At 38.5% G+C, this 13,491-nt stretch overlaps 1 pseudogene; it reads right to left on the bottom strand.

The window, feature by feature from the left end:
* Window positions 1-478: 478 nt before the first annotated feature.
* LOC132008059 (small nucleolar RNA U3) lies at window positions 479-569 on the bottom strand (annotated as a pseudogene).
* Between the last annotated feature and the right edge of the window lie 12,922 nt (window positions 570-13,491).

Genomic DNA, 13,491 nt, shown 5'->3' with positions numbered 1-13,491 from the left:
AACCTCATTAACCCTATGGACACAGTTCTGGTTCTCCCCTGAGTTATGATCATCTCTTAATCTTGAACTGGGATGATTACTACTTTGGGTCCTTCCTGTTGAAATGGGGTAAAGTTTTGGAGTTTGACTATTCTCTCTTGACCTCATGTAGGAAGTTGTTCCATATCTTGTGAACCAGGCTTAGTGTAATTTAAACAGTATTCTCATTTTAGGAGGTGGCCCTGCAGGCAGCCTTTCAAAGCTAGGCCTATGTTGTGTAAGCAATCAAGTAATTAATATGGATGGACACAGCAGAAACAAAAGAAAAAGCATAAGTTAACAGTTGGAGCAAGTTATAAACCCATTGTCTGAATTCCGAGTGCTGGCAGTGAGATTTCTAGATGTCAGGCTCCAAGCATCCTCAGATGGAGTGGGAGAAGGCAGCAGCAATCTGATGGGTTTTTCTGGTTTTAGTTAAGATTTCTTTGGTAATTTAAAGGCCCATAGAGCTAGAGGCATGAAGGTTCTACACATTCAGAGAAACTTCTCTAGTAACGAACTATAGAAATGATCCCTGAAAGTATAGTCTTCGAGGCATGAAGGTTCTTTATGTATGACCTGTTTCTCTGAAATTTACCTCCTGTTGTCCGGCTTCATTCTATAGGGTTTCTGGAAAAAGGGCACTTTTAGTTCTTGATGATTCCATGTCAAGAAAATGGGAGCCAGATTGAAGCCTTATTTTGGAGAGTGTCAGTAATATACTTGAGGAAACCAGGATAATTCAGGATCCAGACCAATTTTACAGGCAAACAAGAAGCAAAGTTAATTCATCAGGATTAGACTCTAACATCCACAAAGGTGTGTTATTGAAACTTTTAAAGATGTTAACTTTATTCTCTCTTCGGAAATCTGGGGGTGTCCCAGGCAGTCCTTACCCATAAGATTTAGGCCTTTGGGGCTAGGGCTGAATGCAGCAGCTTGTGTGTTCATGCCCTTGTGTTTGTGGATATATGTGTGTGACCAACACAGAGCCAACGATCTTAAGTGCCTGGTCTTATCATAGCAATGTGGCCATGGTTCCAGCAATGTACCTGATAGCTGAACTTTTCCTGGGGAAGGATGTAGTCCCTCGAAGCTGTTCATATTTGAGTCTATGCATGTCTTTCTCAAAGACGGCATCCAGGCAAAGTCTTATTTAAAATAACCAGTGTTTCCATTGGTGTCCTGTTACAAGGAGAACAGATTCTTTTTTTTTTTTTTTTTTAAGATTATTTATTTATTTATTTATTTGACAGACCGATCACAAGTAGGCAGAGAGGCAGGCAGAGAGAGAGGAGGAAGCAGGCTCCCAGAGAGCCCCATGCGGGGCTCGATCCCAGGACCCTGAGATCATGACTTGAGCCGAAAGGCAGAGGCTTAACCCACTGAGCCACCCAGGTGCCCCAGGAAACAGATTATTATTATATTTTTTAATATTTTATTTATTTATTTGACAGAGAGATCACAAGGAGCCAGAGAGGCAGGCAGAGAGAGAGAGTGAGGAGGAAGCAGGCTCCCTGCTGAGCAGAGAGCCTGATGCGGGGCTCGATCCCAGGACCCTGAGACCATGACCCGAGCTGAAGGCAGACGCTTTAACCCATTGAGCCACCCAGGTGCCCCAGGAGAACAGACTCTTATTGAACTCATGCAAATGATTGTGATTGCCTTGAAAGAGTACTCATTGAGAGTTTCTGAATTCTGAGAATTGAAATAAGGAGAAAACAAATATTTCCAATTATTTACAGAGGAATATTTTATCAAATTGCTGCAAGTGTTAACATCTTAAGAGAAAAGATTTCTTTAATCCGAAGAGCTGGGCCACCTGGGTTGTTCAGTTGGCCTACTCTTGATTTCTGCTGAAGTCATGATCCCAGGATCTTAAGTTCTGGACCTGAATTCAGCAGAGATTCTGTTTCTTTCCCTTTTCTTTCTCTCTATCTGTTCCTCATTTCATTCCCGTCTCTGTCTCTCTAAATAAATAAATAAGCATTTTAAAGAATACTTTATGGGGAGAGGTAGAGTCCCTACTGAACCTGGTAGCCTGACACAGGACTTGATCCCAGGATCCTGATGTGACCTGAATTGAAAGCAGACTCAACCCACTGAGCCACCCAGGCAGCCCAATAAATGAACAAATCTTAAAAAAAAAAAAAAAAAAAAAATCTGAAAGAGCAAACAGAATCACCCATGTTCCAAACAAGAGTCATAAAAGGTATAATCATTGTTTAGTCCCATGTAATTAATTCTTGCTCTGTTTGAGTACAGTTTTTCCAGTAGTTCAAGAAATTCTTACCAAATTTAGTTTTATTATCTTTTAATTATCTTTAACACCTTAAAGATAATTGAAAATCTGTTGTGTATACAAAATGAACAAATCTTTTAAAATCTCTAAAGGTAAGAATGAGAATTTTATTCAATCCCCAGTTAGGTAAGCTGCCCAGGAAATAATGCACTTCAGAGGGAACAAAGCTCCAGAGAGTGAAACGGTTTTAGAGGGTTATATACTTTTACATTTTGTAAATGCTCAAAAAAATATACATTAGGATATAGGCAGAGATCATCAGTTTTGTTATAAAGGAACACAGGCAGTAGGAGTATTAACAGATACAAAGAAAAGATGTTTTTTCTTTAAGCTACTCATTCACAAAACAGGTGTACAAATGCATATGACAAGAGTCATAAATCAGGCTCTTGGTTTGAATAAAGTTTATGTATAGTCATGTTAACTTAGAAAGAAATTTAAAATGTCTCCCCTTATTTATCAGAACTATAGAGAGGTATTTTTGTTTTTTTGTTTTCCCCCATGAGGAGTAACCTATTGTGAGCTGTCTGTTATATCAGAATTCTTAGGATTGTCAAATATATGACTATATTTAATAATTTTTAGAAAAATGTCTTTTTGTAGTACAAATTTCAGTAAGGCATAAGACACATTTGCTAGCACACTCAAATTTATCTTTAGTTTCTCTGTAATGAGATAGACAAATCTATGTTTACATAATAAAAATATGTTTTATTTTTAAATAAAAAATATTTAACTACTATTTTATCACTATTTTATCTTGGAAAATATTTAGATGTCCAATGAACTTAACCCAATGGAGATCTTCACTTAATAAAACTTCAGAGTTTTAGGTTACCAAATATTTTGGAAGCTATTTAAAAGTAACTTTTAGGGGCACCTGGGTGGCTCAGTGGGTTAAGCCACTGCCTTTGGCTCAGGTCATGATCTCAGGGTCCTGGGATCGAGCCCCTCATCGGGCTCTCTGCTCAGAGCAGGGAGCCTGCTTCCCTCTCTCTCTCTGCCTGCCTCTCTGCCTGCTTGTGATCTCTGTCAAATAAATAAATAAAATCTTAAAAAATAAATAAATAAAAGTAACTTTTAATTTCTCTTTGCTCTTAACAATTACTCATGAAATGACACAGACAAAATCAATCACTATTTTTTTTAACGATTTTATTTGACAGAGAGAGAAATCACAAGTAAGCAGAGAGGCAGGCAGGGGGAGGTGGGGGAGGCAAGTGGGGAAGCAGGCTTCCTGCTGAGCAGAGAACCCATATGGGGCTCCATCCCAGGGCCCTGAGACCATGACTTGAGCCAAAGGCAGAGGCTTAACTCACTGAGCCACCCAGGCACCCCAATCACTATTTTAAAGTGATCTATTTTCACACATTGCAACAGAGATAGAACTTATTTGACCTGTGCTAAACCTTGGTAGAATGCTTTTTAAAAAAAATTTTTATGGTTATGTAGTCACCATGCAATACATCATTAATTTTTTTTTTTAGATTTTATTTATTTATTTGATGGAGCGAGATCACAAGTAGGCAGAGAGGCAGGCAGAGAGAGGAGGAAGCAGGCTCACTGCCAAGCAGAGAGCCCGATATGGGACTCGATCCCAGGACCCTGAGATCATGACCTGAGCCTAAGGCAGAGGCTTAACCCACTGAGTCACCCAGGTTCCCCACATCATTAATTTTTGATGTAGTGTTCCAAGATTCACTGTTTGTGTATAACACCTAGTGCTGCATGCAATCTGTGCCCTCCTTAGTACCCATCAGTAGGTTCACCCGTCCCCCAACCCCTCCCCTCTGAAACTCTCAGTTTGTTTCTTGGAGTCCACAGTCTCTGGTGGTTCATCTCTTATTCCCGATTTCCCCCAATTCACTTTTTCTTCCCTTTTCTTGGTGTCCTCCATGTTATTCCTTATGCTTCACAAGTAAGTGAAACCATATGATAATTGACTTTCTCTGCTTGACTTATTTTACTCAACATAATCTCTGCCAGTTCCATCCATGTTGGTACAAAAGCTGGGAATTCCTCCTTTCTGATGGCTGAGTAATATTCCATTGTATATATGGACCACATCCACTTTATCAGTTTGTCTGTTGAAGGGTGTCTTGGCTCTTTCCACAGTTTTAGGATAACTTTTATATTTAGTACTGGTAACACTAAAGACAAGTCTAATTTAAGTAAACCAACAACCTTGACTTTTAATTTATCAAAGATCATCTCAGTTCACAAGAACATGAAAAATATTTGGGCTAGTTCTTATCTTTCTGAGTTTTAGAATGCCCACTTTTTATAAGTGCATTCCTTTAAACCAAATAAGTAGAGCTCCTTTACAATTTAATTTTAAGCAATCTCATCCAGAGGATGCAAACAAAATCTGCCTTTCTTTTCACTAACATTTGTAAGTGGACATTAAAGACCTACTTTCCAAATATCTCCCTTTTATTGAAACAAAGCTAATCACAAGATAGCATTGTAATTTATGGATCCATTAGTTAGTTATTTTCCATTTTAAACTAGAATACGTCCAGTTTTACCCCCAAATACCAAAAGTTGCAGAGTATCTCTTTGGGCATTGATTCCTCCTCAAAAGTTGGTGTCATTGACTGAACCAAATGGCTTCCTGCTTTCTGGTTGGTTAGTCTTATAGCCCACTCTCTGTAATTGTGCATGGAAGGAACTAATTCACACGTTTCAAAAAAAGGCCATTTGGGCTACCTGAGATTCAGCTTATCCTTAGTTAAATTTTCCATTTAAGTAAGTTCTTACAAGTTGAGGCTCATATGTGTTGTGCATAGAGCCTGCCAGAATCCCTGAGGGAGGTGGTTGGTTTTCCAGGAGTTGTCTGTATTTTAAAGCACAATTCTCCATTTTTTTTAGTTTCATTTTGGGAAAACTTTGAGCAAAATATAAGGGTATATGAATTTAGAGAATGCTCTTTCTGTTATTTCCAAGTAGTTGTGCCGTACTCCCTTAATGTGTCTCAGTTTCTCCCAATAAGGTCTGAGACCATCAAGGGTGTTCAGAGCAGTGGACTTTCAATCCTTATGTGAGTGTGGCCCTGTATAAGCCTGTTTTTAATTACCTTGAAAGATGGGGATGTTTATGGAACCACTGTCTGTTTGGAAGAGTATCCTCAGACACTCTTGTAGCCTTTTACTTACCTACAATTACTGATTGACTTATCTCCATAATGTAAATCAATATAATGCAAATTGAAGAGCCAACCCATCAATTCCAATCCCTCTTAGGTTCTTCCCACCTAGAGAATATTACTAGTAACATCACCTTGAATAGAAGTAGGACCTGCAAGTCAAACTGAAGAGATCCAGATATAAGGAGAACTCATACACCTATAAAGTGCTGAGAACTTTCGGGGTCACAAAAGGCCCATGCTGGTACTGAGCACTGAGTTCCAGATGACCCACAGGTGATTTCAGGTGAGTTGCTCTGATACCCTGATGACTATGCCAAGAAATGTCAACACAAAATAAACAAGTATTTTAGAATTTCTAAAGGAAATACAGTTTTATTTGGACTCAAGTTTAGGACAGCTGCCCAAGATACACAATATTCAAAAAGAGAAGAAAGTGCTCTTGCAAAGGAACATTTTGTATAGGGTTATATACATTTTTTTACATAAAAACTTAAAAGATTTTAGACAAAGGACAATCCAGCTTACCTTGTTTAGACAAAGCACATTTCAACTTATCAAGTCTCTAGTATATTCAGGGCTGTATGACTTTAATCTTTTGGGAATAAGGAAGGTCTTTTTTATTTTTTTAATGTTTGGAAGGCTTTTTGTTATTTTTTTTTTTTGAAGGTTTTATTTATTTGACAGAGACAGTGTGAGTGGGAGCTCAAGCTGGGGGAGTGAGAGAGGAAGAAGCAGGGTTCCCATGGAGGAGGGAGCCTGATGTGGGGCTTGATCCCAGGACCCCAGATCATGACCTGAGCCAAAAGCAAATGCTTAACAAATGAGCCACTGAGATGTCCCCTTTCTGTTATTTTTTTTTAAACAAAGGAGATAGACAATGTGTGCTTAGGGCAGAAATAGAGCCGATGCTTTGAGGTTTTGCCAAGTCATTTTGACCTTGGAAGACAAAGTGTAGTTTCCTTCCCTGGGAGCCAGCAATAGGGCCCATAGATATTAAAAGTTGAAAATTTCCTTTATCTTGTAGTACTGAAGTGGAATTAATTGTTGGGACACATTCTAGTACATCTGCACAGGCTCAGGAATTCATTGGTTTCTAAAAGATGAAATTAGAGGTGGAAGCTTCTAGTGGTTTCTTGAGATCAGGACGTCATCCTTAAGTTTAGGAGGTGTTGTTCAGGGGGTCAATTCTGAGTTTAGGGGGCTTACAAGTCTCCAGGATGACAGAACTCTAAATAACTGCAGAGTCTAAATTCAGTACAATTCTCTGTTGTTAATTAGAATCCCAACACTAAAGTTATACTTGAGATAACAGTAGTTACTAAAGGCTCTTCTCCATTTTTCTTTTTATTTTTTCTTTGTATTTTTAAATTAACATATAATGGGTTATTATCCCCAGGAGTACAGGTCTGTGAATAGCCAGGTTTACGCACTTCACAGCACTCACCATAGCACGTACCCTCCCCAATGTCTATAACCCTGCCACCCTCTCTCTACCCAACCCTCCCCCGCCCCTCAGTCTGTTTTGTGAGATTAAGAGTCGCTTATGGTTTGTCTCCCTCCCAATCCCATCTTGTTTCATTTTCCATTTCTTTCTTACAAGTAATAGATAACAGTGTTTCAGTGCCACATTTCTTTTCAGCTCTAAGGCATTCACACTTAGGATGTGTGTGTGCATGCGTAGATGTGTATGTACACATGTACTTAGTTTGTCACTTAGGTTTTCCTAAGTATAATACTACATCTAATTGTCTATAGAGAATACAGATTCATTTCATTTGAATTTGTTCTTTTTATTTTATTACTTAATTGTCCACTTGTTTCAAAATAAATCTTAGTTAAAATGTTAACATTCTTTTTTTTTTAATAGTTGATGTTAAGTAATTTACAGTATCTACCTAGCTCTTGGTATATCACATGCATTGTCTGATCTTGTCTGTCCCTAGTTTCCAGGATTGTTCCCTAAATTTGAGGTAAGCCAAGTCTCATTCCTTGTGCTTTTTTCTTTTATTTATGTCTATCTAGCCTTTGGCAGTCTCTTCTGTATCCCAGTAAATGCCAAAGGTTTATTTATCTACCCTTGATATTTTGACTGATTTATCCAAGTACCTACTAGACAGCTCCACTTAGGTATTTAATACATGTCACTATCTTGACTTAACCCAAAAGAGTGCCTGATTTCCCCTGCTTCCTCAGCTCTTTTCCTCTTGCAGTCTTCTTCATCTCAGGAAATGACAACTCCATCCTTCTGGTTGGTCAGTCAGAAATTTTGCTCTCATCCTTGAGTTCTTCCTTCCCTTCTACTTTCATCTGAGAAATCCTGATGGCTCTATCTTCAGGATACTAATGAAGTCAAACCATTTCTCACTTTCTCCACCGTAGTCACTGTTGCTTCATCTTGATTGTTGCCATAGCATCTCTACCCTCTTCTTGCTTCTATCTTTAAGTTCCATTATTAAGGAATTAGTGGCCTCAGTTTCTTTGTGACTATTGTAGTATTTTGTGCATTTAGAATTAAAAAGGTTTTGTTATGATGATATAAAATGTACCATTGTCTGAGTAGTAATGTCTTTTCAGATCAAGAGCTCCCATTAACAACAACAAAGTTGTTTATATTCAACACATAACAGCAGTTCTCTTCCCAAAGAGACATTGAGAAAGTAAACAAGAAGTTAGAAATAATAGTCTTTGTATCCTTCTGATCGTTTGTATCAGAAAGCACATCCCATCACTATTTCTGCTTTCTATTTGTAACTAGATGGTCACAACCCCAGTATACTCAGAGGAAGGAAATGATTAAAGGATTTAAATATCATAAAGTCATGACCATTGGGGTCTATTTATAGGCTACTTATTTAGAGGTAAGCACTGAAAAACTGTCCTTATAAGCACTGCATCGAAAGCCCTATAGTAAGAGATTTAACATGGATTCTAGCAGTGTGAGACTGCATTGTTGGGACAACTCAGGACCTTTTTAAGTTCATGTCTAGAAAGTTCAAGGCTCTCAATAGGATTTAGCTTTTATTCTAGCCAGTATCTGAGAATAGATCCCTGGCTTTTTCTTAGGGGATTCACTGAAAAAGAGGTTATGTTCAATTCTGAATTTGTCCCTTTGGTTTTTAAAAAATATTAAAATTTTATTATATTATTTTTTAGTGTGTACTTGACATATAATATTATGTTAGTTTCAGTGTACAGTAATGATTTGAAAAATCTGTACCTAGGCTATGCTCACAAGGTTAGCCACCATCTGTCACCATACAACACTTTTACAACAACATCAACTGTATTATCTGTGGTGTACCTTTTGTTCCTCTAATTTATTGATTCCATAACTGGAAGCATTTCAGGATTTGTTTTCCTTCAGTGCCTGGGTTCTTGGTCATGCCACTTTGAGGGAGGAAGATGTAGACCCGAAAAAGAGTGCTAGGTAGCAGGCAAAGTTTATTGAGTAGGAGCACAAAGATCCCCAAGAGGGAGTGGATCTGAGAGGGTTGCCATAGGAGTTTCTAAGTCTAGGAGTCTTAAAGGGGTTGCTGATGGACTATTTTAACGTTATTAATCCTCCATGCAACTTCTCATCAGGTTTTTGACCACGAGTTCTACCTATCAGGTAGCTGTTTACATGGAAAAGAGTGGAGAGCTCCTTCCACACGTAAAATAAATTCTTTTAAGAGTGGTTTCCTCTGGAGTGCCTGGGTGGATCAGTGGGTTAAGCGTCTGGTTTCGGCTCAGGTCATGGTCTCAGGGTCCTGAGATGGAGCCCCACATCAGGCTGTCTGCTCAGCAGGGAGCCTGCTCCCCGCACCCCCCTATCTTCTGCTCTGTCTACTTGTGATCTCTCTCTCTGTCAAATAAATAAATGTTAAAAAAAAAAAAAGTGGTTTCCTCTTAGGGCAGGGACCTTGTCTCCACCTGCCCTTCTTCAGAGTATCCTTCATTAGAAGCCCGTGGTTCCTACTTCCCTGTTTGTCCAACCCCCAACATCAATTGGGTTAACCATCAGTTCTTTGTGTATATTGGTGTGATTTTGCTTTTTGTTTGTTTAATCACATACCATAGATTTCATTTATATGTGGAATCTAAAAAACAAATGTCCCTTTGCAATGTACTTGAATCTCCAACTCAGGAGTATCTTTCACAAGAAAGTGATGCCATTGAAATGTAATCAGGAATAAGATCTCTGTCTCCCATACTCAGTGGGAGGATAGAATCCCAATTTTTATAATTACCAGCTACTATACTAAATGATCTTTTTTTAAAAAATGATTTTATTTATTTATTTGAAAGAGACAAATACGGAGAAAGGGAACACAGGCAGGGCATGTGGGAGAGGGAGAAGCAGGCTTCCCACTGAGCAGGAGCCTGCTGTAGCACTCAGTTCCAGGACCCTGGGGTCATGAGTTGAGCCAAAGGCAGACATTTAATGACTGAGCCACCCAGGCACACCTGCACAACATTATCTTAACCACATTTACAATGACCAGCCCTTTATAATTTTTTACTTTCCTTAGTCTGGCTTAGTTTGTTTGCAGTTGTTTCCCTCCCCAGTTCTGTCATTTTACATTTAATATGTGCAGTCATGTCTGCACAAATCAAAATGGAGATCAACTCTTTCTCTTTTCAGTGCTTACTGAATAAAATCATTTTTCTCCGCTTTAACATCCACATTTGTCCTTGATAGAAGTATTGATAAGTACTTGGAATAAATAAGTAAATTATAGTAGGTTACAAATTAACAATTTATATAATTAAATTCTAATATGAGTAAACAATGAATAAACAAGTTATAGAAGAATAATATATTAATTAGTATAATTCATACAATGAGAGCCAACAAACAAATGTGAAAGGACTGCCACATTCTATACTCAAGTGGCCTTCTTGATCTTTTCCTCTTCCTCTTGCTCCTCTGCAGTCCAATCCCACATTCTGCTGTTTCCCCTACTACTGGAATGCTCTTGTCAAGCTATTCCCTTTTCTCAGTCTTTTTCCTCTGGCTTCCATTTGTACTCAGTTTATAGATCATCACCTGAAAGCAGCTGTCTTCGATACTTCAAAGGCTGGGTTAAGCTCCCTTCTTTGAACTTGTCCTAATGCCTCCCAAGTACTCTAAGCCTATTACAAGTGGGGGACAATACATCTAAAGATGAATATTTCTGAATCCCCTGCAAGTAGGACAGGTGGTTATTCTAACTGCCAGCAGATATTTGTTTGTTGGACTACGAGGGTAAATAAGAAACAGTCTGTGATCAGCTTTCTAGGGAGATTCACTCAGTATCTTTGATCAAATAGCTATCTCAATTACCAATTTATTTCCCTTAGAGTAATTCCTTTCATTGGTTACCTAATACTATTGGAAATACTTTAGATACACTGTTTTTAAACAAATAGCTATCTTGTGAAATGTAGTCTTTGTCTCCCCGCCATCTCTATTTTTTTTTACACAAATATTTACATTTCTTTTTTTTTTTTTTAAGATTCTATTTTATTTATTTGACAGCAATCACAAGTAGGCAGAGAAGCAGGCCAAGAGAGAGAGGTGGAAGCAAGCTCTCTGCTAAGCAGAGCGCCCGATGCGGGGCTCGATCCCATGACCCTGACATCATGACCTGAGCCGAAGGCAGCGGCTTGAACCCACTGAGCCACCCAAGGGTTTAAGATCTCTAGTATGATAATATCTGCTTTTGGGGTACCTGTTTATATTAAATTGTTGATAAAGGTAAATTAAGATCTGCCATTATGTCTCATTTCTTCATTTCCTTTTTCTTATTTACTTAGGTCATCTCAAAATTATTATTGAGAGAATATTCTGAATTTTTCATTTTATTTATTGATATCCTCAACTCAAAAATACCTTCTTGAGTGTATAACTTTTTAGAAAAATATTTACTTATTTCTAAATATTTTATTTATTTATTTTTTTGACAGAGAAAGAGAGAGACTCAGCGAAGAGAGGAAACACAAACAGTGGAAGGGAGAGAGAGAGAAGCAGGCTTACCACTGAGCAGGGAGCTAGATGCAGGGCTCTATCCCATGACACTCGGATCATGACCTGACTGAAGGCAGATGCTTAACAACTGGGCCACCCAGGTGCCCCAAGTGTACAACTTCTGTCTTTGTTCATATTCTTTATTTGGTGAGTAATTGCTCATATTCCTTAAATCTTTAACTTGATCTCCTTTACTTCTTTGAACATATTTGTAAAAGCTACTTTTAAGCTTTTGTGTACTGACTTATCATCTGGATCCTCAAGGACATACTCCAGGGTAAACCATGGGCTTATCATTAAAAAACCTTGGGCGCGTGGGTGGCTCAGTGGGTTAAGCCTCTGCCTTCAGCTCAGGTCATGATCCCAGAGTCCTGAGATCGAGCCCCACATCAGGCTCTCTGCTCAGAGGGGAGTCTGTATCCCCCTTTCCCCCTGCCTGCCTCTCTGTCTACTTGTGATCTCTGTCTGTCAAATAAATAAATCAATTTAAAAAACAAAACAAAACCAAAAAGCCTCAGTAAATGAAAGGATGTAAAAAATAATATTTCTTTTTATTTATTTATTTTAAAGATTTTATTTATTTGAGAGAGAGTGTGAGAGAAAGGAAGCAGGAAGAGGGAGAGGGAAAAACAGACTCCCTGCTGGGCCTCTGGGACCATGATCTGAGCAGAAAGCAGACACTCAACCGGCTGAGCCATGCTGGTCTTCTACTTTTTTAAATAAATAATAGAACGAACTTTGGAAAACCACAAATATTTGGAAACAGTACCTTTCTAAATAATCTGTGAGTAACAACAACAACAAAAAAACCACATGAGGAAATTAGAAATTGTTTTGAATGGAATGAAAATGAAAATGTGTCAGGGGTGCCAGGGTGGCTCAGTTTGTTAAGCTTCCTCCTCTTACTTTGAGCTCAGGTGATGAACCCAGGGTCTTGGGATCGAGTCCCCATTGGGCTCCCTGCTCAATGTGGAGTTGGCTTCAGATTCTCCCTCTCCTTCTACCATTCCTCCTGCTTGCACATGTGTGCACACTCTCTCTTTTTTTTCTTTTTTCATGTCTTTATAAAATAAATTTCTTAAAAGTCAGAATTGTTTATTTATAGAGTACAGCTGAACTTCTCATCTCTGTGACTTGTTTATTTTATAACTGGAAGTTTGTTCTTAATCACCTTCACTTACTTTGCCCATCTCCCCCAACCCATTCCCTCTGACAACCATCAGTTCTCTGTATGTCTACTTTTTTTTTTTACTTCACATGTAGGTGAAAATATATAGTATTTGTGTTTTTCTATCCAGTAGTTTGCCTTTGGGCTCATACTTGAAGTAGTACCTAAGTCTCCAGTCTCCAGCCTCCTAGCCTATACCAACTGACTTGAACTTAGCAAGTGACCACAACTTCATGAGCCCAATTCTTAAATCTCTCTAAATCTCTCTCTTAATCTACATATGTGTAAAATGTATGTATATTACATATTTTTTTAAAACCACAGAGACTTCCAACTAATTCCCTTCCTAAAATACATGAGAAGATCCTATCAAAACATAGACAAACCAAACCTAGAAACATATAAAAAGGACTGTATATCACAAGGAAGTGTGTGTGCTATATGGTAGGAATTCAAGGTTCATCAAACTTATGAAAATCAATGTATCTTTGGGGTAATTACCCAGGAGTGCAATTGCAGGATCATAGGTGTTGGGTCCGTTATCAAAGGAACGAGACTGAGACAAAGTTACACAAAGCCTTATTGTATGCCAAGCATTAGAAGTTAGACTGATCGGCCAGGGAAATGAGGCTAAGACAAAATGAAAGTTATGTAAAGCTTTATTCTATGCCAAGCATTAGAAGTCAGACTGACCGGCCAGGGCCGCCTCCGAAGAGAGCGAGGCCCCTTGGTCTTACAGGCAGGCTAGTTTTTATAGGGCACAGTTGCAGACATCTGCATATGTGGCTTTGGTTGATTGGATGTCTCCTAACTGTGTGTTTTAGTCACGGTTACCAATGGCCTTGTTTTAGGTATATGTTTTAGTA

The sequence above is a fragment of the Mustela nigripes genome, unplaced genomic scaffold, assembly GCF_022355385.1.
Source record: "Mustela nigripes isolate SB6536 unplaced genomic scaffold, MUSNIG.SB6536 HiC_scaffold_20, whole genome shotgun sequence".
Classification (NCBI taxonomy): domain Eukaryota; kingdom Metazoa; phylum Chordata; class Mammalia; order Carnivora; family Mustelidae; genus Mustela; species Mustela nigripes.
This window is presented reverse-complemented; position numbering and strand designations above follow the sequence as displayed.